The sequence below is a fragment of the Anomaloglossus baeobatrachus genome, chromosome 1 (assembly GCF_048569485.1).
Source record: "Anomaloglossus baeobatrachus isolate aAnoBae1 chromosome 1, aAnoBae1.hap1, whole genome shotgun sequence".
Classification (NCBI taxonomy): Eukaryota; Metazoa; Chordata; class Amphibia; order Anura; family Aromobatidae; genus Anomaloglossus; species Anomaloglossus baeobatrachus.
This window is the reverse complement of record NC_134353.1, coordinates 843861911-843888749: the sequence shown is the minus strand read 5'-3', so window position 1 is coordinate 843888749 and position 26839 is coordinate 843861911. Positions and strand designations below refer to the sequence as shown.

At 45.6% G+C, this 26839-nt stretch overlaps 1 protein-coding gene across 1 annotated transcript in view; it reads right to left on the bottom strand.

Moving 5' to 3' along the window:
* Nucleotides 1–18347, bottom strand: part of ANKRD34B (ankyrin repeat domain 34B) — a 73909-nt gene extending 55562 nt beyond the window's left edge. Inside the window, exon 1 of the mRNA XM_075342058.1 lies at nucleotides 18149–18347. The gene's annotated coding sequence lies outside the window, so the exon portion shown is untranslated. The remainder of the gene's footprint in view (nucleotides 1–18148) is intronic.
* Between the last annotated feature and the right edge of the window lie 8492 nt (nucleotides 18348–26839).

Below are 26839 nucleotides of genomic sequence, written 5' to 3'. Positions count from 1 at the left end.
GGTGGCCACAGACTACCAACATGGTCACTAGTCTAGGGTCCAGCATATCTTTCTGCTCAACTCTACTAAAACTGGATTCACATTTTTGATGTTTGACATTGGAAACAATCCACATGCTTGCATGATAGATTCTTAACAGCTCAGCTCCTGTTACACAGTTGTAGCATTTTTATGGCACTAGTATTACACATTTGCTAGAGTAAAGACACCGCTTCCCGGAATACAAATCATTACAGCAAAATAGTGAAAAGATTGTGCGAGATTTGAGCTCTGAATCCTACATACTGTAATTATGAATACAAATCTAAGACTATAAAAAAGATTGTAATTCACAATCATAGAAGATACATGCAGATTCATTCAAGATGTAAAGGATACTAGCGGTTGCTAGTGATGTCGAACGCGACAGCTCCCTCCCCCGTCGCTCGTGCGACATTTGGTGCTTGCTGCCATAGTGAACATTAACGCTACAGCAGCGTCTCACGTACATACCTGGTCAGCGAAGTCCCTGTGACCGCCGAACAATCCCTCCCTCAAGGGGGAGGTGTATTCGGCATCATAGCAACGTCACTGCGGCGTCACTAAGCGGCCGGCCAATACGGAGATGAGCGGAACGTAACATCCCGCCCACCTCCTTCCTTCCGCATTGCCGGTAGACACAGGTAAGGAGATGTTCGTCGCTCCCGCGGTGTCACACATAGCAATGTGTGGTGCAGCAGGAACGACGAACAACATCGTACAGGTGGCAGCAGCAATATTAAGGAAATGAGCAACGTGTCAACGATCACTGTTTTGGAACAATTTTGCGATCGTTGATCGTCGCTCATTAGTGTTACACGCTGCGATGTCGCTACCGGTGCCGGATGTGCGTCACTAACGATGTGACCCCAACGATATATCGGCAGCGATGTTGCAGCGTGTAAAGTACCCCTAAATATAGTTCCAGTCTTTACATGAATTCATAGTAGCTGCTTCACAACGCACCCTGCATTTAACAAGCCAAAGATCAAATAAATGACAGGCATGTTTGGACTGGCCCACAGGAGGACAGGAGTCTCTTAAGGTCCAGTCACACTAAACAACTTACCAGCGATCCCAACAAAGATAGGGATCGCTGGTAAGTTGCTAGGAGGTTGCTGGTGAGATGTCACACTGCGACGCTCCAGCGATCCCACCAGCAACCTGACCTGGCAGGGATCGCTGGAGTGTCGCTACACGAGCTGCTGGTGAGCTCACCAGCAACCAGTGACCAGCCCCCAGTGTCGCGGGCGGAGGAGGGGACGCCGCGCTCTCCCTCTGCTGCTCGGGTCCGGCCGCCGCGGCTGCTGCTGCTCGGTGGCTCGAGCGATGAGCCGGATCCCGGGGACTCTAGCGGCGCTCCTCGCCCGTGAGTGAAAGGGGGTTGTTGGGTGTGGGGATGGTTTCTTGTCCGTGACGCCACCCATGGTTGTGTTGATTTATTGGCACCACCGCTGCTCTGTATGGGGATCCCGGGAAGGGTGGTATGGAGCAGCCAGTTGTTGTGTTGCCCCTCCGTGGGTAGGGGTTGGTGATCCCGGGGCCCAGTGAGGAGGTGGGAGATGCAGGGCTTGGTGGGCGCAGGGACGCGGGGGCAGCGCGGTGCCTTGCGGCACTGTGGTACTCACTCAGCCTGAGACGTTGACACAGTTTTCGGTAAACCACACGGCTGGAAAGACGGTTCCCACGGACGGCTGCACTTGCTCTCCCAGTAGGTAACGGTGATGTCCCTTTGACCTGCACCTAGTGTTTCTGTGTTGGTAGCGATGGGTTCCCACCGGTAACCCGCTCCCCGGCTTGAATATGGGCCGGAGGAGCCCTGCTTTGCCCGCAGACGCTGGCCCCGAGGAACTGGTGCCCTGGCGGTGGCGGTGTTCCTCCTTAATGGTTGGACTTTTGCCTTCAGTCGGGACTTGGTTGTTGGGGGATCGACGTCCCCTTCACTGACGGATTTGGCAAATTATGGCGACTCCTAGCCTTGCCGGGGTCCGAGAGGCCCCTGCCCTGGTGCTGACTGTCCTTCGTATACTGCTCCAGATCGCCGGGCCACTACCCGTCCGCGGTCCTTACAGCAACCTCCGAGCAGTCCCCCTCCAGACAATCACCGCTGTTGCTGACCTTGCTGACACTGTCCTGCACTTAGCCGGACCAACTTCAGGGCTTTCTAAGCTCACTTTTACTCTTTTCTTCTTTTCTCCACTACCACTTCACTTTCACTTAGCTGTTTACTCCTCTCCGTCCCTAGCTTAACTCTCTAACTCCACTGCTTCCTCTCACTTGACTCAAGCTCTTCCCTGAGCTGACTGCCTGGTTCCTCCTGCCTCCAGGGCTGTGTACTCCTCGGTGGGCGGAGCCAACCGCCTGGCCCACCCCCTGGTGTGAACATCAGCCCCTGGAGGAAGGCAACAAGGATTTTAGTAGCTTTGGTGTTCCTAACTGGGATGTAAGGTGTGGTGGTGTGATGACCTGTGACCCCTGGCTTGCCCAGGGCGTCACACCAGCGCCGCGTGGAAGATGCAGCGCTTGTTAACTAAGGTAAATATCGGGTAACCAACCCGATATTTACCTTGGTTACCAGCGCACGCAGCTACACGTGCAGAGAGCAGGGAGCAGCGCACACTGAGCGCTGGCTCCCTCCTCTCCTAGTTACAGCACACATCGGGTTAATTACCCGATGTGTGCTGCAGCTAAATGTGCACAGAGCAGGGAGCAGCGCACACCGGGTGCAGCTGCACAGGGTACATATATAGGGTATAGAGTACAGGGTGCAGCTGCACAGAGCAGGGAGCAGCGCACACTGCTTAGCGCTGGCTCCTTGCTCTCCTAGTTACAGCACACATCGGGTTAGTTACCCGATGTGTACTGCAGCTAAATGTGCACAGAGCATGGAGCAGCGCACAATGCTTAGCGCTGGCTCCCTGCTCTCCTAGCTACAGCACACATTGGGTTAATTAACCCGATGTGTCCTGCAGCTACATGTGCACAGAGCAGGAGCCGGCACTGACAGTGAGAGCGGCGGAGGCTGGTAACAAAGGTAAATATCGGCTAACCAAGGACAGGGCTTCTTGGTTACCCGATGTTTACTGTGGTTACCAGCCTCCGCAGAAGCCGGCTCCTGCTGCCTGCACATTTAGTTGTTGCTCTCTCGCTGTCACACACAGCGATCTGTGCTTCACAGCAGGACAGCAACAACTAAAAAATGGCCCAGGACATTCAGCAACAACCAACGACCTCACAGCAGGGGCCAGGTTGTTGCTGGATGTCACACACAGCGACATCACTAGCAACATCGCTGCTACGTCACAAAAGTTGTTCGTTAGCAGCGATGTTGCTAGCGATGTTGCTTAGTGTGACGGGGCCTTTAGGGTGGACCCCTTTGCAGTATTACGTAACTTACCACCCCCCAACATAATCAGTAAACGGCCAAATACACCTGTTTCACTATGTACAAACAAAGGAAGTATCTCATTGTTCATTTTACAAACTACCCAATACATTATTATGTAGAAGGATAGGTAAATTTGTGAATGTAATATTTGCATGTTGTTGATCAGTGGGCCCCCAGAATCAATATTGATGGTGGACCCCTGCTGCTCCAGTCTGACACTGATTGCAAAAGTTTCTCCATCTCATAAATCTCATAAATCATGGAGTCCAAAATCTGGGACCCCAATGATCCGAAAAACGTTTCCCTTCACACTGGCTGTGCAAGGGGCAGGAGCTGATCACATTAAAATGAAAACAGTCGCACTGCAATTTCATGCAGAGTTAATACATGCCAATTTGGACGTGCTCCAAACATGTATGCCTCTGTCATCAGGAGCCAGGGGCATAACAATTGCAGTTGCAGTGGGTTTGACTTTACCCATGGAGAAAGAGGGCCCGCCAGGACGAAATTCGAGTTGAAATCTATTACAAAGCAGAGAGCAATTTGCATTATTAATGTACTAGCTGTAGTACCTGGGCATTGCCCGGGATAGTAACTGTCTCTCTGTCTCTCTCCCAGTCTCTGTCTGTCTCTGTGTGTCTGTCTCTGTCTGTCTGTATCAGTCCCTCTATTTGTCTCTGTATCAGTCTCTCTGTCTGTCTCTGTATCAGTCTCTCTGTCTGTCTCTATCTCTGTGTCTGTCTCTATCTCTGTCTGTCTGTCTCTATCTCTGTGTCTGTCTGTTTCTCTCTATGTGTCTGTCAGTCTCTTTTCCCATCTGTCACGTTCCAGGTCTGTCTTGTTCCAAGTCTGTCTTTTTCCCCGTCTCTCTTCTCCTGTCTGTCTCTTTCCACGTCTGTCTCTTTCCCTGTCTGTCTCATTCGAGGTCAGTCTTGTTTGAGATTTGTCTTGTTCGAGGTCTGTCTTGTTCAAGGTCTGTCTCGTTCCAGGTCTGTCTCTTTCACCGTCTGTCTCTTTCCCCATCTCACCTTTTCCCGTCTGTCTCTTTCCCCGTCTGTCTTGTTCCCTGTTTGTCTCTTTCCCGGTCTGTCTCGTTCTAGGTCTGTCTCATTCCAGGTCTGTCTCTTTGCCCGTCTGGCTCTTTGCCCGTGTGTCTCTTTCCCCATCTGTCTCATTCCCCATCTCTCATTCCCCATCTGTCTCATTCAAGGTCTGTCTCCTTTCAGTTTTGTCTCTTTCCCCGTCTGTCTCTTTCCAGGTCTGTCTCATTCCATGTCTTTCTCATTCCACATCTGTCTCTTTCCATGACAGTCTCTTTCCACGACAGTCTCTTTCCACGACAGTCTCTTTCCACGACAGTCTCTTTCCACGACAGTCTCTTTCCACGTCTGTCTCTTTCCACGTCTGTCTCTTTCCACGTCTGTCTTTTTCCACATCTGTCTCTTTCCCTGTCTCTGTCTTTTTCCCTGTCTCTTTATTTGTCTATGTCTCTTTCCCTGTCTCTTTACTTGTCTTTCTCTCTTTCCCTGTCTCTTTACTTGTCTCTGTATTTTCCTTCTCTCTGTCTCTTTCTCCGTCTGTCTCTTTCCAGGTCTGTCTATTTCCCCGTCTATCTCTTTCCCCGTCTATCTCTTTCCTCGTCTATCTCTTTCTCAGTCTCTCTCTTTCCCCGTCTGTCTCTTTCCCCGTCTGTCTCTTTCCCCGTCTGTCTCTTTCCCCGTCTGTCTCTTTCCCCGTCTGTCTCTTTCCCGTCTGTCTCTCTCCCTGCCTGTCTCTTCCCCTGTCTGTCTCTGTCTGTTTCCCTGTCTGCCTGTCTCTTTCCATGTCTGTCTGTGTCTGTCTGCCTCTGTCTGTCTCTTTGACTGTCTGTCTGTCTCTCTGTCTCTTTCTGTCTCTCTCCATCCGTCTCCCCACCGACATCTTATTACCTCACACATAAGCTTCTGATACTAACAATTTATTTTGTTCCTATAGCAACCAATTACAGCTCCTATTAATAACCTAATAGCTCGCAGCTCCATTGACTTTAATGGAGCCAGGTTTTTGGAGAGTAACTGTGAAGCGTGGGGTTAAATTTTTCCATTCTAACATAGTCTATGACGTGCCCTGAGTCACATGGGGTGTCTGTGCAAAATTTCGTGATTGTAAATAAGATGGTGCGGATTCCTTTAGCGGACATACACACACACACACACACACACACACACACGTATACACACATACACTGAGCTTTATATATTAGATGGAGTCACATAGGGGAACATTATTGGTTTATATGATCCCCAAAGAGGAATATTACTACTATATCAGGGCCACAAAGAGGGACATAATCATTACTATTGTACATGTGTGGAAATAAAAGGGGCACCATTACTGTATTGCATTTTATTTGAGGGAATTTTGTTACTGTGGGACAAAAGGGAGGTACTGTTACTACACAGTTAAGGGAAATTCTCCACTCTCTAGTTCAATTTTTTAATTTAAAAAAAATCCAGTGGTGTAATGTCCCATGACATCCATTGAATGCTATGGAGCCTCGTTCTCAGAACAAAGCTCCGTAGGTCACTCGTGCTCAGCGGCAGGCTCAATAGGATTTGATGGACATCATGGAACATTACACCACTAGAACACATCAGAACTTCAAGGATTTTTGTAAATTAATAAATTAAATAAATAAATTGATGAATGAGAGAGGGAGTGTGGGGGAGTCTTTATTCAAATAAACTATTTTTTCCTGTGTGTGCAATTTTTACACTTAATGGGTTAGTAATGGGGGGTCTGATAGAGACCTCTCCATTTCTAATCCCTGGGCTTGATGCCAGCTGTCAATTCACAGCTGACAACAAACACCAAAATATTGCCCCGATTTCCACCACACCAGGGCAATTGGAAAGAGCCAGGCAAAGGATCAGAAGTGGTGCATCTATTGTGATTGTGCCACTTCTGGGGCGGCTGCAAGTTGCTATTTTTAGGCTGAGAAGGGGCCTTCCCAGCCTGATAATACCAGTCCCCAGCTGTCTGCTTTACCTTGATTAGATATCAAAAATAGGGGGATCCTGTGCCGTTTTTTAAAATTATTTATAAATAAATAAAAAAAATGGCCTGGGGTCCCCTCTATTTTTGATAATTGGTCAAGGTAAAGTAGACAACTGAGGACTGCAGCCTGCAGCAGCAGCAGTTATTAAAGGGAACCTGTCACGTGGAAAAATGCTATTAATCTGAAGATATGGGGTTAAAAGAACTTTAATCCTCCCGTTCCTGACCATGGCAATTTGCCAGACTACAGTTTTTTTTTTTATTTTGTCACTGGTTCTATACCTCCAATTACTGACCCAACTATTTTGACTAGTTTTGACTCAGACTTGCTCATCCAGCCAGCAGCTACGCTGTGGACACAACCCAGAGAGACCGATTGTAAGTCCAGATCTCTCTGTATGGATGGAGTAGCCAGTGCCAAGTCTGAGCTAACAGCCTCACATAGACTTTACAGCCACTAGGTGGTTGATGGCTAGTGCCAGGAAATAAACAGTGAAGGGAATGTAGTGCTGCATCCCCTCCATGTTTAAGTTCGAGGGGGGTCTCATAGGTTACACCTTCAATGAAGATAGTATATACAGTAGTATAGTAAATAACACAATTAGCCAAAAAAAATCATTAGCCATGAGATGAAAGGATTAAACACATCTGGAAATGAATGATATTATTGTAATGTGGAGCAGGTACTACAATTTTAATACTGATTTTATACTAGTATTTAATATCTAAAGATGAACACTGTAAATGGAAAGCTGTTTCTATAGCAACTTGTCTATTTTAGTATATTGCATGTTATACTACTTTGGGTCCTGAAATGGGGCCTGATATGCACACTATATTTATTCCATTCACCAAGGCATATTGTTATCTGTTTTACATTCCTACTACAGACTACAACGAATCTTGGTTAAAGGGATTGTCTACTGGACAATGCCTTTAAGAGCCCCCAACTATATACACTAAAAAAGCATGCTTACTTCTCGGATCGGTGCCATTTTTCCAGTCCAAACAAGGCTATTAACTTGCCGATATGGGGGTTAATAGCATTCTGAACCTGCCCGGCATCTGCATATTAAATCCCACTGCCGGGGGGGGAAAGAACTTTAATCCTCCCAGAAGCGTTCAGTCATGGGATTGCAGTGGGTGAGCAGACCCCCTGCAAAAGGGAGCATAGTTAACCCGGAAATGTTATTAATAAAAATGTTTTATTTGTATGTGCATGTGTATTGTGTTAGGGTACCCCTAGTGGCCGGGTGGGACGGCTGTCACCACAGTGGAGAGGAGGAGCCGGCAGAGACAAGGGGAGGAGAGAGCAAGGGTGTGAGGAAAAGATTAGATCAAGGGAGCAGTCGTCTCGGGGACAGGAGCGGAGCAGCAGAGCCGGGGCAGAGTGTGGGAGCTGGAAATCAGGGAAGCCGGTGAGAAAAGGAGCGGGCGGAACCTCATAGTGTGAAGCAGTCCGGTGTGGGTCCGGGCTGTGGGTAGCCAGAAGTGGGAGCCGGGCGAAGTGGAGTAGTCAGGCACATCCCCACTGGAGGGGACGCAAGGACAGGCTTCCCCCAGCTAAGAAAGCGTATCATCACCTTTATTGCTTTGTTTGGGACTTTGTGAAGAATAAAAGAATGTTTGTTCATTGCATTGAACCCTGTCTGAAGAGTGTTTGTGCGCCGGATAACATCTGCATCACCACCACACTCTGCCCCACCAAGTCATCTCCTGTCCCCATAGTGACGGTGGAACCAGGGGTAAGCCTGATTGCAAGGGCCACGACTACAAGGCCAGAGGCACCCCTGGCACCCCGTTACATGTGGCGTAGTCGGCAGGATGCGATTCCCCTGCCAGGAACCCAGGAGGCTGGAGATCGGGTCGTGCCTGAAGCACAGGATCCGGACCGTGATACAAGATTTCCAGTCCCATGGTGGGAGGAAGAAGTGCCCAAGGCGTTGGACCGGGCACAAGATGGCGGCAAGATGGCCGTCGTCTGTGAAGATAACGAGAGCGCGCGAAAAGTTGGCGCCGAAAGAAGAGCCTGGGGCTGGCCAGTGCCGAAGAGAAAGCATGGAGTACTCCGCCCAAAGAGGGGAGGCGCCAGCTCCAGGGCATGGAAGAAGAAGAAAAAGAAGTACCTCAGCGGAGGAGTCAAGATGATGCGTGGGGCTGGGGGTGGAGTCTGTTTAAGAGCGGGAAACGAGGACCCGCCTCCACTCTACCCAGTCTCAGCATTGACACCGCCGCCGTTACCAGCAAGATTGTCAGGGGCAGCGACACCTTCACCACCGAGAGGAGCTGCAGCAGCTGCGCCTGTGGAGCCACCCTACGCCCCTGCATCCTTCCAGAGGATCCGTCGGCAGCCGGGACAATCCCTGGGGGCATACATCCAGGCCCAAGCGGAGGAATGGAAGAGGGCCTGGCCCCCAGAGTAAGTCACCACTGCTGATCTGTTGTTTAAGTCCGGCGCCGTTTAGCCGGCAGAAGTTCTTTTAAAGTTTCACGGGACGAGCTCCCTTCTGTGTGTTTGTACGGGCAGTCGCCCCATCTAAGACCGGGAGCGCTGTTGTCAAGCCTCCGGGCGCCCATCTAAGACCGGGAGCGCTGTTGAGCCTCCGGGCGCTAGTTGAAAGAAGGACCGGGAGCGCTGCAGAAACCGCCGGGCGCGGGACTGGTGGCCGTCCAGAGGAGGAGAACTGGGCACACTGGTGGCCGTCCAGAGGAGGAGAGCTGCGCACACTGGTGGCCGTCCAGAGGAGGAGTGCTGCGCGGGACTGGTGGCCGTCCAGAGGAGGAGAACTGGGCACACTGATGGCCGTCCAGAGGAGGAGAGCTGCGCACACTGGTGGCCGTCCAGAGGAGGAGAGCTGCGCACACTGGTGGCCGTCCAGAGGAGGAGAACTGGGCACACTGGAGCCCTCTGTGTGGGTGCTGCGCCTATTGTGGACGGTATTGCAGACTTTACGTGCTTCTGTGTGTTTTAAGTAAGAGCCGTGCCGGGAGGCTCGGGTTTTAAGAGGGGAGGTATGCAGTGGGTGAGCAGACCCCCTGCAAAAGGGAGCATAGTTAACCCGGAAATGTTATTAATAAAAATGTTTTATTTGTATGTGCATGTGTATTGTGTTAGGGTACCCCTAGTGGCCGGGTGGGACGGCTGTCACCACAGTGGAGAGGAGGAGCCGGCAGAGACAAGGGGAGGAGAGAGCAAGGGTGTGAGGAAAAGATTAGATCAAGGGAGCAGTCGTCTCGGGGACAGGAGCGGAGCAGCAGAGCCGGGGCAGAGTGTGGGAGCTGGAAATCAGGGAAGCCGGTGAGAAAAGGAGCGGGCGGAACCTCATAGTGTGAAGCAGTCCGGTGTGGGTCCGGGCTGTGGGTAGCCAGAAGTGGGAGCCGGGCGAAGTGGAGTAGTCAGGCACATCCCCACTGGAGGGGACGCAAGGACAGGCTTCCCCCAGCTAAGAAAGCGTATCATCACCTTTATTGCTTTGTTTGGGACTTTGTGAAGAATAAAAGAATGTTTGTTCATTGCATTGAACCCTGTCTGAAGAGTGTTTGTGCGCCGGATAACATCTGCATCACCACCACACTCTGCCCCACCAAGTCATCTCCTGTCCCCATAGTGACGGTGGAACCAGGGGTAAGCCTGATTGCAAGGGCCACGACTACAAGGCCAGAGGCACCCCTGGCACCCCGTTACAGGATGGTGCCAGCGCGGGTTCAGTCACCACTCTGTGTATGGAGAGCGGCGGCTGTAACCGTGCCCCCCCCCACTGACAGGCAGTCATCATTAGACCTGTCAGTCAGTGCTGTGGGCGGCTCCAGCTACCACTTTCCATACACAGAGCAGTGACTGAACCAGAGCCAGTGACACCCCGGTGACTGAAACTGGAACACTGCCAGGAGGATTAAAGTTCTTTTCCTCCTGGCATCGGGGTTTAATGTGCAGGCTCAGCATGCTAGTAACCTGCAGATTAGCCTCATATAATAGCATTTTTTCAAGTGACAGGTTCCCTTTATTATTTGTAAGACTAAATGCAGTTTTCTATGTTAAAGAATTGCAATGCATCCATAAAAATCGGATGCTACACGGTGCACCCATAGACTTGAATTGGCTATTTTCATTCGACATACAGAAGAAACACTGCATGCTGCAATTTTTGTCACATACAGATTCAGTCTGCCGCATTAAATACCATTAGTCTGAGTGATGTCCGTGTGCTGTCCGTTTTTTTCATGGGCAACTCTCAGACTGAAAATACAGTCCTGAGAAATTGGCCGTAGATTGACTATGCTTAAAGGGTTTGTCAGTTTTTTCACAAAATTAAATCTAGAGCAAACAAGAAAAGCATTAAAGAGAATTGTCTCAACCTCTTAAATTGGTAAAATTGCAAAGTGCTTGTAAACACTAACAACTTTACAATCTAAAGGCCCCGTTGCACGCTACAATTTATCTGACGATCTCAGTAGCGATGTGACACGCCCAGATCGTGGTTATGATTTTGCCGAGATCGCACATAGGTCTTATTAGCAGTCACACGTACACATCTCACAAACGACACTACATTGTTCAGCGATATATTGTTTGGCCAAGGCGGTCGTGTGGGTGTTGTTCGTCATTGGCAGGGTGTCAAACGTACCAATATGTCTGCTGCGTTCCAAACGACGAACAATATTTTGAAACTGAACGACGTGTCAACAATCAACGATTTTCAACCTATTTGCGATTGTTTGGAGTCGCTCGTAGGTGTCACACGCAACGACGTCGCTAACGATGCCGGATGTGCGTCACGGAATCCGTGACCCCAATGACATATCGTCAGATAAATCGTAGCGTGTAACGCCGCCTTAAGTCTTCATTCTCGAGAACAGAAGGATTTTTAATTTTATAATTTACTGAATCTGCAATAGGCAAGCAGATTGGTGTGATGAAATCAACTGTGGGAGCAATAATAACAACATGGGAGACATATAAGACCACTCATAATCTCCCTCGATAATGGGCTCCATGCAAGATCTCACCCCGTGAGATCAAAATAATCACAAGAATGGTGAGCAAAAATCCCAGAACCACACGGGGGACCTAGTGAATGACCTGCATAGAGGTGGGACCACTGTAACAAAGGTTACCATCAGTAACACACTATGCTGCCAGGAACTCAGATCCTGTAGTGCCAGACGTGTCCCCCTGCTTAAGCCAGTACATGTCCAGGACCATCTGAAGTTTGCTAGAGAGCATTTGGATTATCCAGAAGAGTATTGGGATAATGTCATATGGTCTGACGAAACCAATGTAGAACTGTTTGGTAGAAACACAACTCATCGTGTTTGGAGGAGACAGAGTTGCATCCAAAGAACACCATACCTACTGTGAACAATGGGGGTGGCAACATCATGCTTTGGGGATGTTTTTCTGCAAAGGGACCAGGACGACTGATCCGTGTACATGAAAGAATGAATGGGGCCATGAATCGTGAGATGTTGAGTGCAAACCTCCTTCCATCAGCAAGGGCATTGAAGATGAAACGTGGCTGGGTCTTTCAGCATGATAATGATCCCAAGCACACTGTGCGACAGGCCCAACACATCACTGCTCTAGAGGAGATCTACATGGAGAAATGGGCCAACATACCACCAACATTGTGTGCCAATCTTGTGAAGACTTACAGAAAATGTTTGACCTCTGTCATTGCCAACAAAGAGTGTATAACAAAACATTGAGATGAACTTTTGTTATTGACCAAATACTTATTTTCCACCATAATTTGCACAAAAAGTCTTGCCAAATCAGACAAGGTGATTTTCTGGATTTGTTTTCTCATTTTGCCTCTTCTAGTTGTGGTCTACCTATGATGTCAAGTACAGGCCTCTCTCATCTTTTTAAGTGGGAGAACTTGCACAATTGGTGGCTGACTAAATACTTTTTTCCCCCACTGTACATGATAATGGAAGCAGTTTCTAAGTATCCGGAGACCTGACAGGTTCTCTTTAATGAATCTGCCCTAATGTTAATAGAATCTGGATCTTCATTTATTAAAAAAAAATTAGAAATGCCAGGAATATGATTTCTTTAAAGGAAACCGGTCACCATGAAAATCCAGTGCAATCTGCAGGCGGCATGTTATAGAGCAGGGGACTGATATAGAGTTTTGTAAGAAAAGATTCAGAATATCTTGTGCTTGAACCATTTCATCCTCTGCTCTCCCTGGGATATATAGTCCAGTGGGCGGTCCTATCAGTGACTGACAGCCATCTCTATATGCACAATTATACAAAGAACGCTGTCAGTCACGGATAGGACTGCCCAGTGATCAGAAAAAACAAACAGGAAAAGCAGATTAAATGATTAAAACACTATAAAAACACTATGTATCAGTGTCCTCAGCTCCCCCGCTCTATAACTCGCTGCCTGCAGAGTGCCTCGCGTTTTCATGACAGGTTTTACTTTAACTCTTTTTGCAGTTAAAGTTTATTTTTTACGCAATTTTAATTTTGTGCCAATTGATTATGGCTCTTACTCCATTTATATGGTACTTACATAATTCCTTGTATTTTTTTATTATTTGCTGGGCAATATGGGCAAGGTTTTCATTATTCAGTTTTTTCAGCTAATTCATTGTACTCTGGTAGGAGACGTTTAACATTTTAAAGTCCATTGAAAGGGTTATACGATAATTTACACACAAAAATGCACAAGTAGAGCAATACAGTCTTGAAGCCCTGGGGTCCTGGGTTCAAATCCCATCAAATCCCACCAAGGACAAGATCTACAAGGGGTTTGCATGTTCTCCCTGTTTGCACTGGGTTGTCTCCCGTTTCCTCCCACTCTCCAAAGACATATTAATAGGAAATTTAGATTGTGAGCCCCAATGGGGACTGTGATGAACACATTTGTAAAGTGCTGTGGAATTAATAATGTGGTATAAATGAGTAAAATAAATAAATACATATCTGACATTGCCTATCTGCCAGTAGACAAAGACAAAAAACCTGCAAATAACAAAATGGAGCCTTATGCCTGCTTTACACGAGACGACCAAATCGCTGCCCGTGTCGCACAAAGTCATAAAACCCCCGCCACACGTACTTACGTGCTGAGCGACCTCGCTGTGGGCGGCGAACATCCTCTTCCTGAAGGGGGAGGGACGTTCGGCGTCACAGCGACGTCAAAAAGCCTCCAGCCAACAGAAGTGGAGGGGCGGAGATGAGCGGGACGTAAACATCCCGCCCACCTCCTTCCTTCTGCATAGCCGCCGGGAGCCGCAGTACGCAGGTAAGCTGTGTTCATCGTTCCCGGGGTGTCACACGGAGCAATGTGTGCTACTCCGGGTACGATGAACAACCGGCACCATTTTAATTAAACAATTTTTTAAAACTGAGCGACGAGTACATGACTCACGATTTGTGAGCGATACTGTGTCGCTCGGAGGTGTCACACGAGACGATGTCGTGAACGATGCTGGATGTGCGTCACGAAAACCGGGACCCCGACGATGCATCGCACGATAGCTCGTCTCGTGTAAAGCACCCTTTAGTCTTAAAAGCTAATACTGGTGATGGTCTGTTCTTTTCCAGATTTTAAAGGGAATCTGTCAGCAGGTTTTTGCCACCTAATCTGAGAGCAGCATAACGTAGAGAAAGAGATCCTGATTCCAGCGATGTGTCGCTTACTCGGCTGCTATTTGTAGTTTTAATAAAATCACTGATTATTCACCAGGAGATTATCAATACAGGACTACTTGGCATGCTCGCAGGTAGTCCAGCATATTCATGAGCTCTGTATAACTGCTAGATCTGCAGCAGAGAAAACATTGATTTTATCAAAATGACAGCAAACAGCTCAGTAAAGGGTGCTTTACACGCTGCGACATCGCTACCGATATATCGTCGGGGTCACGTCGTTAGTGAGGCACATCCCGTGCCAGTAGCGACATCGCAGCGTGTGACAGCAAGGAGCGACGATCATCGATCGCAAAATCGTTCAAAGACGGTGATCGTTGACAAGTCACTCCTTTCCTTAATATCGCTGCTGCCACAGGTACGATGTTGTTCGTCGTTCCTGCGGCATCACGCATCGCTATGTGTGACACCGCAGGAACGACGAACATCTCCTTACCTGTGTCCACCGGCAATGCGGAAGGAAGGAGGTGGGCGGGATGTTACGTCCCGCTCATCTCCGCCCCTCTGCTTCTATTGGCCGTCCGCTTAGTGACGCCGCTGTGACATCGCTATGACGCTGAACGTACCTCCCCCTTGAGGGAGTGATTGTTCGGCGGTCACAGCGAGGTCGCTGACAAGGTATGTTTGTGTGATTCTGCCGTAGGGATAATGTTCGCTACGGCAGCGATCACCAAATGTCACACGAGCGACGGGGGCGGGTGCTATCGCGCTCGACATCGCTAGCAATCGCTAGCGATGCCGCAGCGTGTAAAGCACCCTTAAGTGACACATCACTGGAACCAGGGTCTCTGTCTCTACATTATGCTGCTCTCAGATGGGGGAGCAAAAACCTGGTGACAGATTCCCTTTAACTGTGACTGTGATTTGCAGGGAGATTCCATGTACAATGCTAAAGTTTGTATAATTAGAATAATACAATGTTTGATGCCGTTTCCCAGCAATTACATGCGTGTTATGTACTCACTACTAAATACTGTATCATTACAGTAACTATATGTAGTGGAAGGGAAGATTCCTCTCCGCGATGTTCTTTTTTAATATGGGTCCCTCTGGCTCGGTTGGAATTGGCATATTTTTAATAAAACAAAATAAATCACTTTCTTCCAGCCTGTTTTAATCTCTTAGTTATTGCTGGTGTTTTTCAGCTGTTGTAGAAGACGGCATAACTATCCCAAGAAAATCACAAAGATATTATAGTATATAGCGCATGATACATACAAGGCAAGTGACATATGATGGTGCCTAATTAGTGTAACTAGATATAGCCCGGACTGGCACCGGACAATGATGCTGTCTGCATATGGAGCCTATTAGTTTGGCATTAATTTGTATAAACCAGGGGCGGCCTGGCTCCTCACTCTGTAACCACAATCATGGAAGCATTTCTTATTTTGGTGGCGCCATACTCCACCTCTGTACTACTGAGAAGAAGGAGGAAACTGAGTTTCATATGGCCATACATAATAAGAAACATGAATAATGCTCCCTAATATGTATATAAATATGTATTATTACAGCAATAACTATACAAATAGGGGCACTGTCATAAACATGGATTATAAAAAAGCCCAGTTCCTCATATATGCCTTGTAGGGCTTTCTTTATATATTAACTTTTGTACTGTGTATCATTCTTGTCAATGTTGGGACTACCCTGATAATTATGTTGCTGTTTGAGGTCTTAGTTTGGGATATCTCTGATTTTTCTGCATTCCAGCTACTGTTATAATTTTATAATCCATGTTTATAACAGTGCCCCTATTTGTATAGTTATTTCTGTAATAATACATATTTATATACATATTTGGGTGCATTATTCGTGTTTCTTATTATGTATGGCCATATGAAACTCAGTTTCCTCCTTCTTTGCATTATTATATTGAGTGGCCAGTTACATACTATTGAATTTCCATCTGTTGCCCTTTTTTATTGTCCTCTACTACTGAGGTCACATCTTCTATATAAAGTCAATTAAGCAGATTCTGCTCCTAGATTGTCTGTGATGCCACCTCGTATCTATTTCCCAAGTCTTGTGCCCAAATGTAGGCCAAATAGCAGTGCCAGCAGCTTCAGCACAACTGCCCATATTTTTAGCTGTATAGGGATACATCAATAACGCCATCACATTATAGTACTAGTTTTTCCAAAATAGTGCCCATCCACATGTGCCAGTCTCTACAGTCAGAGATCAGGAGGGGGATCACAGGGGAGAGGAATGGATCACAAAGGAGGAAACCAGAACTGTACATAAGAAAGGACAAGGAAATATAACACAAGGACATGGAGGAGCCAGGATCACAGCTGTAATAATAGAGAACTGCAACATTCTAACTAGAAGTAACATCAGAAATCTAAATAAAAAGGAAACACTTCACCATTGATCCCAGTTAGGTCTCTACAGCTTTATGTGCTTTGGTGGAATGCAGCCCCGTGTCCCTGAATCGTGGCACTATGCTAGTACCCCAGTACCCCCATATCTATACTGTCCCATAATAAAGTGAGCCCAGTGCTGTAATAGCACAGGCAGCCACATTGCTCCCCGAATGTACCCACTTCTCCCAATGCTAATGGTGCTGATCATTGCCTGGGAGGACGTTATAGTACATGTGACTGGCAAACAAGGGGCTGCACATAACTTTCTATTCCTGATGCCAATTGGCATTGTACAGGACTTCCGCCTGGCAAAGGTGATTTTCTACCAGAACAGAAACACATCCCACTAAATTCACAACATGTAGGTGGTATTATATATATATATATATATATATATATATATATATATATATATATATATATATATATATATATATATATACACAATATAGTCCATAGTAGTAATAACTGTACAATAGTATACCCCACTACATAAAGTAATGTGAGATACAAAATATCAGGCATCACATTATATATAGCTCTATCCTGATATATACAATAAAATATACATGATAACATATAATAATAGAACTGTGTAATATACCATATGCTAATGTCCATAGTATATCACTATGAGGTAATCAAATGCAGTATAATATATTACTAGATGCAATATCTCCATTGTATCCATATACAGTACAGATTACATAACTATAAAGAAGGCACCATAGAAGTGATACATGGTATCATTACAAATGTCAGTAATAATAATAATAATTATTTATACAGTATGGTATCATTATTAATAATATGTGAAATAGTCATATGCAATACATTATACAGTTACACACTACATGTGTATATACATACATATATGTAGATATATGGATTTAGCAATCTCTGTCTCCATCTCTTTCACCTTATCTTTCTCTATCTCACACTCTCTCTAATTGTCTCTCTCTCTTTCTCTATCACTCTCTCTTTATTTCTCTCCTCTCTAATCGCTTTCTCTCAATCTCATTTTCTTTCTCTCTTTATCCCTATCACTCTATGGCTCTTTCTCTCTCTTTCACACTCTCTATCTCTGTCTCTCTTTCACTCTCTCTCTATCTGTCTATCTCTCTATATCTCTCTGTCTCTTTCTATCTCTCTCTACATCTCTCTTTATCTCTCTATCTGTTGTTTTCTCTACATCTTTATCTCTCTTTTTCTCTATCTCTTGCTCTCTTTCTATCTATATCTCTATATCTCTCTTTCTCTCTCTCTCTCTCTCTGTCTGTCTATAGTGTGTGCACGATACTATATATGTACATATATTGCTGTGCATATGGCACATACAGATCAGACCTGTGGATAATGATGTCTGAAGTGAAATCTCCATGAATAATAGCTGCTGGTAACTCTGGGCACAGGGTATATTGGCACCGTGGGTTGCTATCTGCAGGTGTCCCTGGGCATTTTGGAGACAACACATGGTGTGGCGCTGTACTATCACACAGAGGAGAGTACAGAATGAAAATGTCACATTTTATGTCAGATGAGGACAGAGCAAAAGTTACAATGCTGACAAAAAGGCATTGTCCCACACAAAGTATTACATGAGAAAAGTGCCCAGTGCCCATAAGTGTGCCCAAAATACCTGGAAGATACAGGGAAGAAGCGACCTTACCAGCTATCAGATGTCAGTCTCAGAAGTAGCAGGATCGGTGCGGCACATCAGCCAAAAGTGTGATGAAGTCAGCAGTGTCGGCGGCTGGGGGCTGCTGGCGGCGGCTGGCAGGGGCTCGGGCACTGGGCACCCTCTCCCTGCACATTGCAGTGGTGAGCGGCTTCTCTCTGCAGCCCGGCGCCGCCTCCGCTTCCACCTCCGCCTCTGCAAGTCTGAGCACAGGAACCTGCTGCAGCAACTCACAAGTGGCAAAGCGGCTGCCAGGGAAGCTCCCCTTCCTCCTCCTCCTCCTCCTGGGGATGCAACAGGGATCTGGGGGCGGCACAGGCTGAGGAGGGAGACTCTCGCCCCCAGTCTTCACACAGGGACAAGTTGCAGTCTTATTAGAGGAGGCATGGAGCAAGAAGCGTGCAAAAATCTCTCTGCACACCACTGGCACTGATTGCCAGTGTGTATGCCAAGGGGGTGAGGTGTGGGCTGCCACATAATATCACCATATACAATATATATACCATATACAATATCACTATGTACAATATCCCCATATACAATATATATCCCCATATACAATATATATATATATATATATATATATATATATATATATATATCCCATATGCAATTTCACCATGTACAATATCCCCATCTACAATAGCACCATATAGAGTATTCCTATATACCATATCACAATATCACCATATATATTATCCCCATATACAATATATATCCCAATATACAATATCACCATAGGTACTGTATATCCCCATATACATTATCCTCAAATGCAATATCCCTATATACAATATCTCCATATACAATAGCCCCATATACAATATAATTAATAATAATAATTTTATTCATTTATATAGCACTATTAATTCCACAGCGCTTTACATACATTGGCAACACTGTCCCCATTGGGGCTCACAATCTAGAGTACCTATCTGTATGTCTTTGGAGTGTGGGAGGAAACCCACGCAAACACAGGGAGAACATACAAACTCCTTGCAGATGGTGTCCTTGGTGGAATTTGAACCCAGGACCCCAGCGATGCAAGGCTGCAGTGCTAACCACTGAGCCACCATGCCGCTCATATACAATATTCAGTATATCATAATATACAATATCACAATATACAGATCCCCATATGCAATATCCCCATATACAATATCACCATATACAATATATAACAGCATGTACAAATCACCATATACAATATCACCATATACAATATATATCATAATATACAATATCACAATATACAGATCCCCATATACAATATATAACAGCATGTACAAATCACCATATACAATATCACCATATACAATATATATCTCCATATACAATATCCCCATATACAGATCCCCATATGCAATATCTCTGTATAGAATATCACCATATATAATAATCCCCATATACAATTTATATCACCATATACAAATCATCAAATACAGACCCCATATACAATATCACCATATACGATATATATCACCATATACAAATCACTATATACAAATCACCATATACAGATCCCCATATACAGTATCCCCATATACAATGTATATGACCATATATTGTATATATCACCATATACGGATCCCCATATACAATATCCCCATATACAATATCATCATATGCATTGAATGCTATGATACCAAAGTGATCACAGCTGATCAATATTCATTTAATGAGAAAATATATTGGTAATGTCTTACAGACTGATAAATCATTATCATGTAATGTCAAACTCTACTCCCCAGTTATATAATGCCCTATGTGTAGGCAGCATGGTATCAGGCAGACATACCATTAGGTCATCCTGTGCAATCATATAGGGGTCCAGGAGGTTTCGGGGCCACGTCCCATTGTGCATTATGGGGAACTGTTGGAATGTAAAGGCTCCATATACTGTTCTTGCACAGGGGCTTCTTCTGTCTGTGCCCACTCCTGCATGGTATGAGCGGTGGCACTGGACATGCATTTTATGGAAATCAGCATGCGATTCTAATTCTCCTCATTGATCTACTGCAGACCTTCACCCACTAGCCACTGACTGACAGCCATCCCAAACCTGTCAATCACTGACTGGTAGGTGGAGGAAAGTCTTCAGCTCCTTTACGCAGAGAGTTAACTGATTTACTTAGCACACATTTGTAATTTTTTTTATCTTTTATTACAATACTGTACAGTTCTCTAATGAAAAAATATTTTCAGATTGGTTGCAGGAATTTCCACTATAATTAAGTTCCATATATTTGATTGGGATGTTTTAGGGGTGAGCACATGGATTTCTGTACGTTCCATTCAGATGAATGTGATAACAGAAATTAGTGCAACAAATTTGCTGCATGTCCCTCCACCCTTACAAGGGTTTCTGGTGTGGGCTACAATGACACAATCCTAAAATTTCCAGCAGACGAGGATTGGCCATAAAACTATCTGGTGTTAAGAGTCCTCTGTAAGATAAATGGCCTGAAATCAACATCAATGTACGTAACTTATTCTCCAAGACCTTTCCGATGCTGCGCAGTTCTCTAGAATGCGTGGCCATCTCTAGAGCCCCTGCACTTCCCCAATACTTCACAGGTAGAGATGAACAGACCCATGGATGTTCAGGTTCACTGGGTTGGGCCAGTTTTAAGTTTAAAGTTCGTTTCGGAACTCAGACTTGACCTGAAAGTGTTGAAGACCCGAGCCCCATATAAGTCAATAATGACCCAAACTAACGGGCTCTATTAGAGTAATGAGCATAATGGGAGTCACTGATTGGGCAGTTCGGCTCTCCTGAGCATTTCTGGGTGAGGGAGGGCGTTGGTTTAAATTACACACACAGCATCCAAAAATGTTTTTACCCCCAGTGCACGCCATTCAGAGACTGCAAGCGACTCACACTGGGCCGATCACCGAACGTACCTGAGCATAGTGATGCTCGATTGAGTGGTTAGCATACACACAGCACCGTAACTCGGCCACGGACTTTTTAAAAAGACCATGTTTGGTTTCAAGCCCCGGACACTGAGTGTTTGGAACAAACCCCGAACTTTACAGTTCGGGTTCTTTCATCTCTATTCACAGGTAGTGATGAGGGACCAACCAGCAGGTTTTACACATATATAAAGTACAGGCAGTGCCATACTGGAGCTAGGATGCTGATTCAAATCATACCTTCAGTTTAGAGATTCGATGCTTGATTGCAGAAAAATCCTGAATCAAACTTTCAGAAATGACATCATTGGTGCAGTGGCTTGAGCATCAGGGTGGGATTTTGTTTCCCCCTCCCCAATTTACCTTTTGTGCCTCCCCTATTTCCTCATAGACTGTAAGCTTACGAGCAGGGCCCTCACTCCTCTTGGTATCTGTTGAATTTTGATATTCTGTAATGTCTCGTATTGTCTGTACATGTCCCCTCTGAATTGTAAAGCGCTGCAGAATATGTTGGTGCTATATAAATAAAAAATATTATTATTATTATTAATAATGTTAACCAAGTCTTTCGGAATGCTTCCTCCTTCTGGCTTGCCTCCTCTTCTTTATTTAAATTTCCCACCGCCATTGCCAATGTTGGCGGAGCATGCGCATTGCTAGTGTAACATTTTCTTCAATAAAATAATTGGCGCATGCACGTCCTGCGATCTCCATCACTATTTTACTGTACTGAGGACACTGTGGAGATAACTATGAGCGGTGGTGGCGCATGCACTGCTGAAAAATTTTTTTAATCTACTCATGTGCCGCCACCACTCATATTCGCCTTTACAATGTCTTCAATAAAATGGTTGCTGGGGATCGTGGTACATGCATGCGTGAATTCTATTGCTACAGTGCCTTTTGAAAGTATTCGGCCCCCTTGAACGTTTCAACCTTTTCTCACATTTCAGGCTTTAAACATAAAGATAACATTTTTTTAATTTTTTGGTGAAGAATCAACAAGTGGGACACAATTGTGAAAGTGAACGATATTTATTGCTTATGTTAAACTTTTGTAATAAAAACAAACTGAAAATTTGGGTGTGCAATATTATTCGGCCCCTTTAAGTTAATACTTTGTAGCACCACCTTTTCTCCAATTACAGCTGCAAGTCGCTGGAGGTATGTGTCTATCAGTTTTGCACATCGAAATGAACATGAAATTCTTGCTCATTCTTCCTTTGCAAATAGCTCGAGCTGAGTGAGGTTGGATGGAGAGCGTTTGTGAACAGCAGTTTTCAGCTCTTTCCACAGATTCTTGATTGGATTCAGGTCTGGACTTGGCCATTCTAACACCTGGATACGTTTATTTGTGAACCATTCCATTGTAGATTTTGCTTTATTTTTTGGATCATTGTCTTGTTGGAAGACAAATCTCTGTCCCAGTCTCAGGTCTTTTGCAGACTTCAACAGGTTTTCTTCAAGAATGGTCCTGTATTTGGCTCCGTCCAACTTCCCATCAATTTTAACCATCTTCCCTGTACCTGCTCAAGAAAAGCAGGTCCTGACCATGATGCTGCCACCACCATGCTTGCATGATTCACAATGGGGATGGTGTGTTCAGGGTGATGAGCTGTGTTTGCTTTTTTTTGCTCCCGAACCCATTGAGAAGAAGAGTAGGAACAAAAGCAACAATTTGGAGGTAATTAATCTCTCAAGTATTACACTCACTGGGCCCCAAATTGAGGTGTTGGAACTAGGGTTGTCTTTTGTTCCCAATAGTCCCTTCAACTATTTCACAGCATTGAAGGATCTGAACCTATTCTCACGTAAGCTGGTCTTACAAAAATTGCATGCAAATAAGGACACACAAAGAGCCAATATAGGTACGGTGGAGAGCGAGGCATTAGCCATCTTGGAGGAGTTGGAGGATCCCTCCCCTTCTGTCAGTAAGGGCAGTTTCCCAAAATCCATCTATCCGAGGTCGACTACTTTTCCCCCTTTCTCCCTATGCCCGGCCGTTGAGATATTCCATAAGTTGGTAGCAAATGGTCTTAAAACCTTGGATGGCAGTGGTAGGAGGAGGGATAATCTAACGGCTGGGCAGAGGAGAGCTCTTAGGGAACTGAGCAATCTGCCTGATGTGGTTATTAAACCAGCAGATAAAGGGGGGAATGTGGTGCTCTGGCCCGTTAAGATGTACGAACGGGAAGCCTTTAGACAGTTGAGGGACAGATCATCCTATTCCTCCTTAGCCTCGAACCCGACGAATAACTATATGGCGGATCTCTTTAAAATCATTGATTTGGCCTTTCAAAAAGGGATCATCCTCAAAAAAATCATGGATGGACTATTAGTAAGGAACCCCCAAATCCCTACTTTTTACTTATTACCCAAAGTCCACAAAGATCCCCTGGTCCCCCCGGGGCGTCCCATTGTCTCTGGCATTGGGGGGCTGTCTGAGCCGGTTTGCAGGTTTATTGAATATTACCTGCATCCTTTGGTTCAGACTTTGCCCTCTTATGTCAGGGACACTGTGGACGTCCTGCGGCAGATCGATGGGATCTTTGTGGACCCTGACGTCATTCTGGCCACAGTGGATGTGGAATCACTCTACTCCTCGATAAAACACGAACATGGACTGCGGGCGGTGAGATTCTTCTTGGAGATGAGCAGTCTGGATGCACCATTGGTCGAATTAATTTTGGAGTTACTTTCGTTTATTTTGACTCACAATTATTTTCTGTTTAAGGATCGTTTTTTTCTACAGGAGCGCGGCACTGCGATGGGCGCGGCGTGCGCGCCTTCGTACGCAAACCTCTTTCTGGGTTTTTGGGAGAGGGAGGTTTTCGGCGAGGGCGTGCCCGCCGTGTCCCAGGCGCAGTGCTGGCTCCGTTTTATTGATGACATTTTGATTTTCTGGAAGGGCACTGTTTCTGATTTTTCATCATTCATTTATGATTTAAACTTGAATGATTTCAACATTAAACTTACTTTTAATTGTAATAAAAAAACAATAGATTTTTTGGACATTCGTATCATGGTGCATCCCGACTGCTCGATCCAAACAACCATATGCCGTAAGGAAACATCGGTCAATAGCCTCCTGCATGCGTCCTCGGCACACACTCCCTCCACGATCTCTGCAATTCCGGTTGGGCAATATTTGAGGGCAAAGAGGGTATGTTCCACCGATGCCCTCTTTAAGGAACAGGCCCTAGATCTCCGGAAGAGATTCACATCCAGGGGCTATAGTGGGAGGAGTGTGCGCCGTGGTTTTGGACGTGCACGGCAGGCGGTGCGTACCGATCTTTTGGTACCCAAACTTAAACAGAAGGAGGAGGCTTTTCCGCCCGTACGTTTCATTTCTACTTTTAATGATCGTTGGCAGGAGATGTGTACAGTACTTAGACGTCATTGGGGTGTTCTGAAAATGGATCCATCCATTGGGGATTTATTACCATCTACTCCCTTAGTGACCTCTCGGCGTGCACCCAACCTACGTGACAAGTTGGTTCAGAGCCACTATGTGGCTGGTATACCTCGCATTTTCGGTGGGGGGGAACCCTTAAAAGGATTCTTCCCATGCGGCTCTTGCATTGCATGTCGCAATATGGTAAGGGCTTCCTCTTTCCTATCAGCTGACGGCAAGAGTGAATTCACGATACAACATCATATTACGTGCCGAACATGCAATGTTATATGCTATGCCACATGTGGCTGTGGTAAAATTTATGTGTGCCTCACCACTCGTGAATTGAGGTTCCGCACACGGGAACATGTGAGGGGCATCTTGGCTGCGGTGGACATCGGTCTTGATGATCCCCAGATGAAGACTCTGCCCCGACATCACAAACTGGAACATGGGTGTAATCCCAAGGAATTTAGAGTCAGGGGTATTGATGTTGTTCACCTGGGGACTAGAGGCGGTGACTACACCAAAATGCTGTCTCAGCGTGAATGTAGCTGGATAGTGCGCCTGGGCACCCTAACACCATCTGGCTTGAATGAGAAACTGAGTTTCTCCTCATTTTTATAGATTTGCAACTGTCTCTCTGGTAGCGGCTCATTTTTTGTGTCCCGCTGTTTTTAATTAATTGTGATTTTAATTCCCTTCCCCTTTTTTCTTCTCTTTTTCTGAGATGTGACCCACATGGCTGTTTCCCTATATGCCTACATGTGCTGTTTGCCCTGCCATATTGGATTATACGATGTGGAGATACTGAACTTCATCTTGCCTACGCCATCTAACGATCAAGATCTTGAATTCTCCTTCTTGGCAACATGTATTTATGTTAATATTGTCCAATATGTATAACCACATTGAGATTTAATAGTGATTGTTTGAGAATGTTAGTAGTATAAGTACATGTGAAATAAATTTATATACTCTTTGTGAATGGGAATATCTGTCACAATATATGTTATTCTACGGACTATATGGGGTATCTAGTATGATGTATATCAGTATATGGAATTTATGGTCCATTTTTTTGGGTCATCTTCTGTGTGATGATTGCTAAATATAGGAATGTTCATTGTCTTAGTGTTCCCTCCTGGACCCACCTTTTTGTCCCTGATTTATATGCCTGATTTTTGCTGTGGCACTGACATATAAGGGTGGATGTGTTTCTATGACCTGGGATCAGCGACTGATTTACATAAATTCCAATGGGGATTGCATGATCTCAGGCCATTGTGGATGAAACTCTACATTCTGGTGCTGGTGCTAGGGCTTTAATCATGGGCATGCAGTGTGTTATTATCTTCTGTAGTGATTTGGGACATGTGGTGGATCCGGAGGGTCTCTATTATTATCATTCAATTTCTCATATATTCTTTATTTGTTTTCCCCATTGTGGGTAGCATTGCAGAATAGTGGCTATCATCTTTACATATAAGATATTTATGTTGCTCCTCTTTTCCATCTACTTATGACGTGACTTTCCCCTTACACTGTGGGCAAATCCCTATATTCATATTCGGACTTTACCAGCATATAAGATGGCCACGCATACTCAAAGTGTCTTGACGATGACGCGATATCCTCTCCACACTATGGGCAAAAACCCGTTACTTACATGAGGATTTTACCATCACTTAAGATGGCCGCGCGGGCTTCGCATGCCCTGTGCTGCCTGCAGACGCGCGCGCACTGAGGAGCTCCGGTTGGTGGGAGGTGACGTTCCCATTGTGAACGTCACTTCCGCCAGGAGACCCGGAAGTGACGCGCGTGATGCGGGCGTAGTCACGGCGCATGCGGCAATTAGACGGCGGCTATCTGGGCACAATCATGGTGGGCATATATATATGGGATACACCACATTGGGTCACACCGCCCCCCGAGGAAGCACTACAAGCGAAACGCGTTGGGGCGTTTCTCCCCTCTCCCACCGGACCCTGGACACGGCTACTATATAGACACTCAATATGGGTAAGCAGTTGCTCTAATCTAAGCACAACCTATGGGCTTCTCTGTGTGTTATACCTTGATGGGCCTTATTAAAGAGACTCTACCCCTATGGGCTGTGCAATATGTCTGCCTATATAGAACACTTGATTAATGCTGCCTGGGTCCCTGGAAGGGTGTTCTCTGTTTGTTCTTTAACCCTTCACTGCTCTGTAATTTTATGAATCCAGTTTTTCTAACAACAGTACCCCTATTTTGTATGTGAATTATCTGTAATAAATAATTGTTATTTATGTGGGTATACTAGTCATCTTTTTGAATTATGTTTGGCCATATGAAACTCAACTCTCTATTTTTATTCATCTGTATTTGGC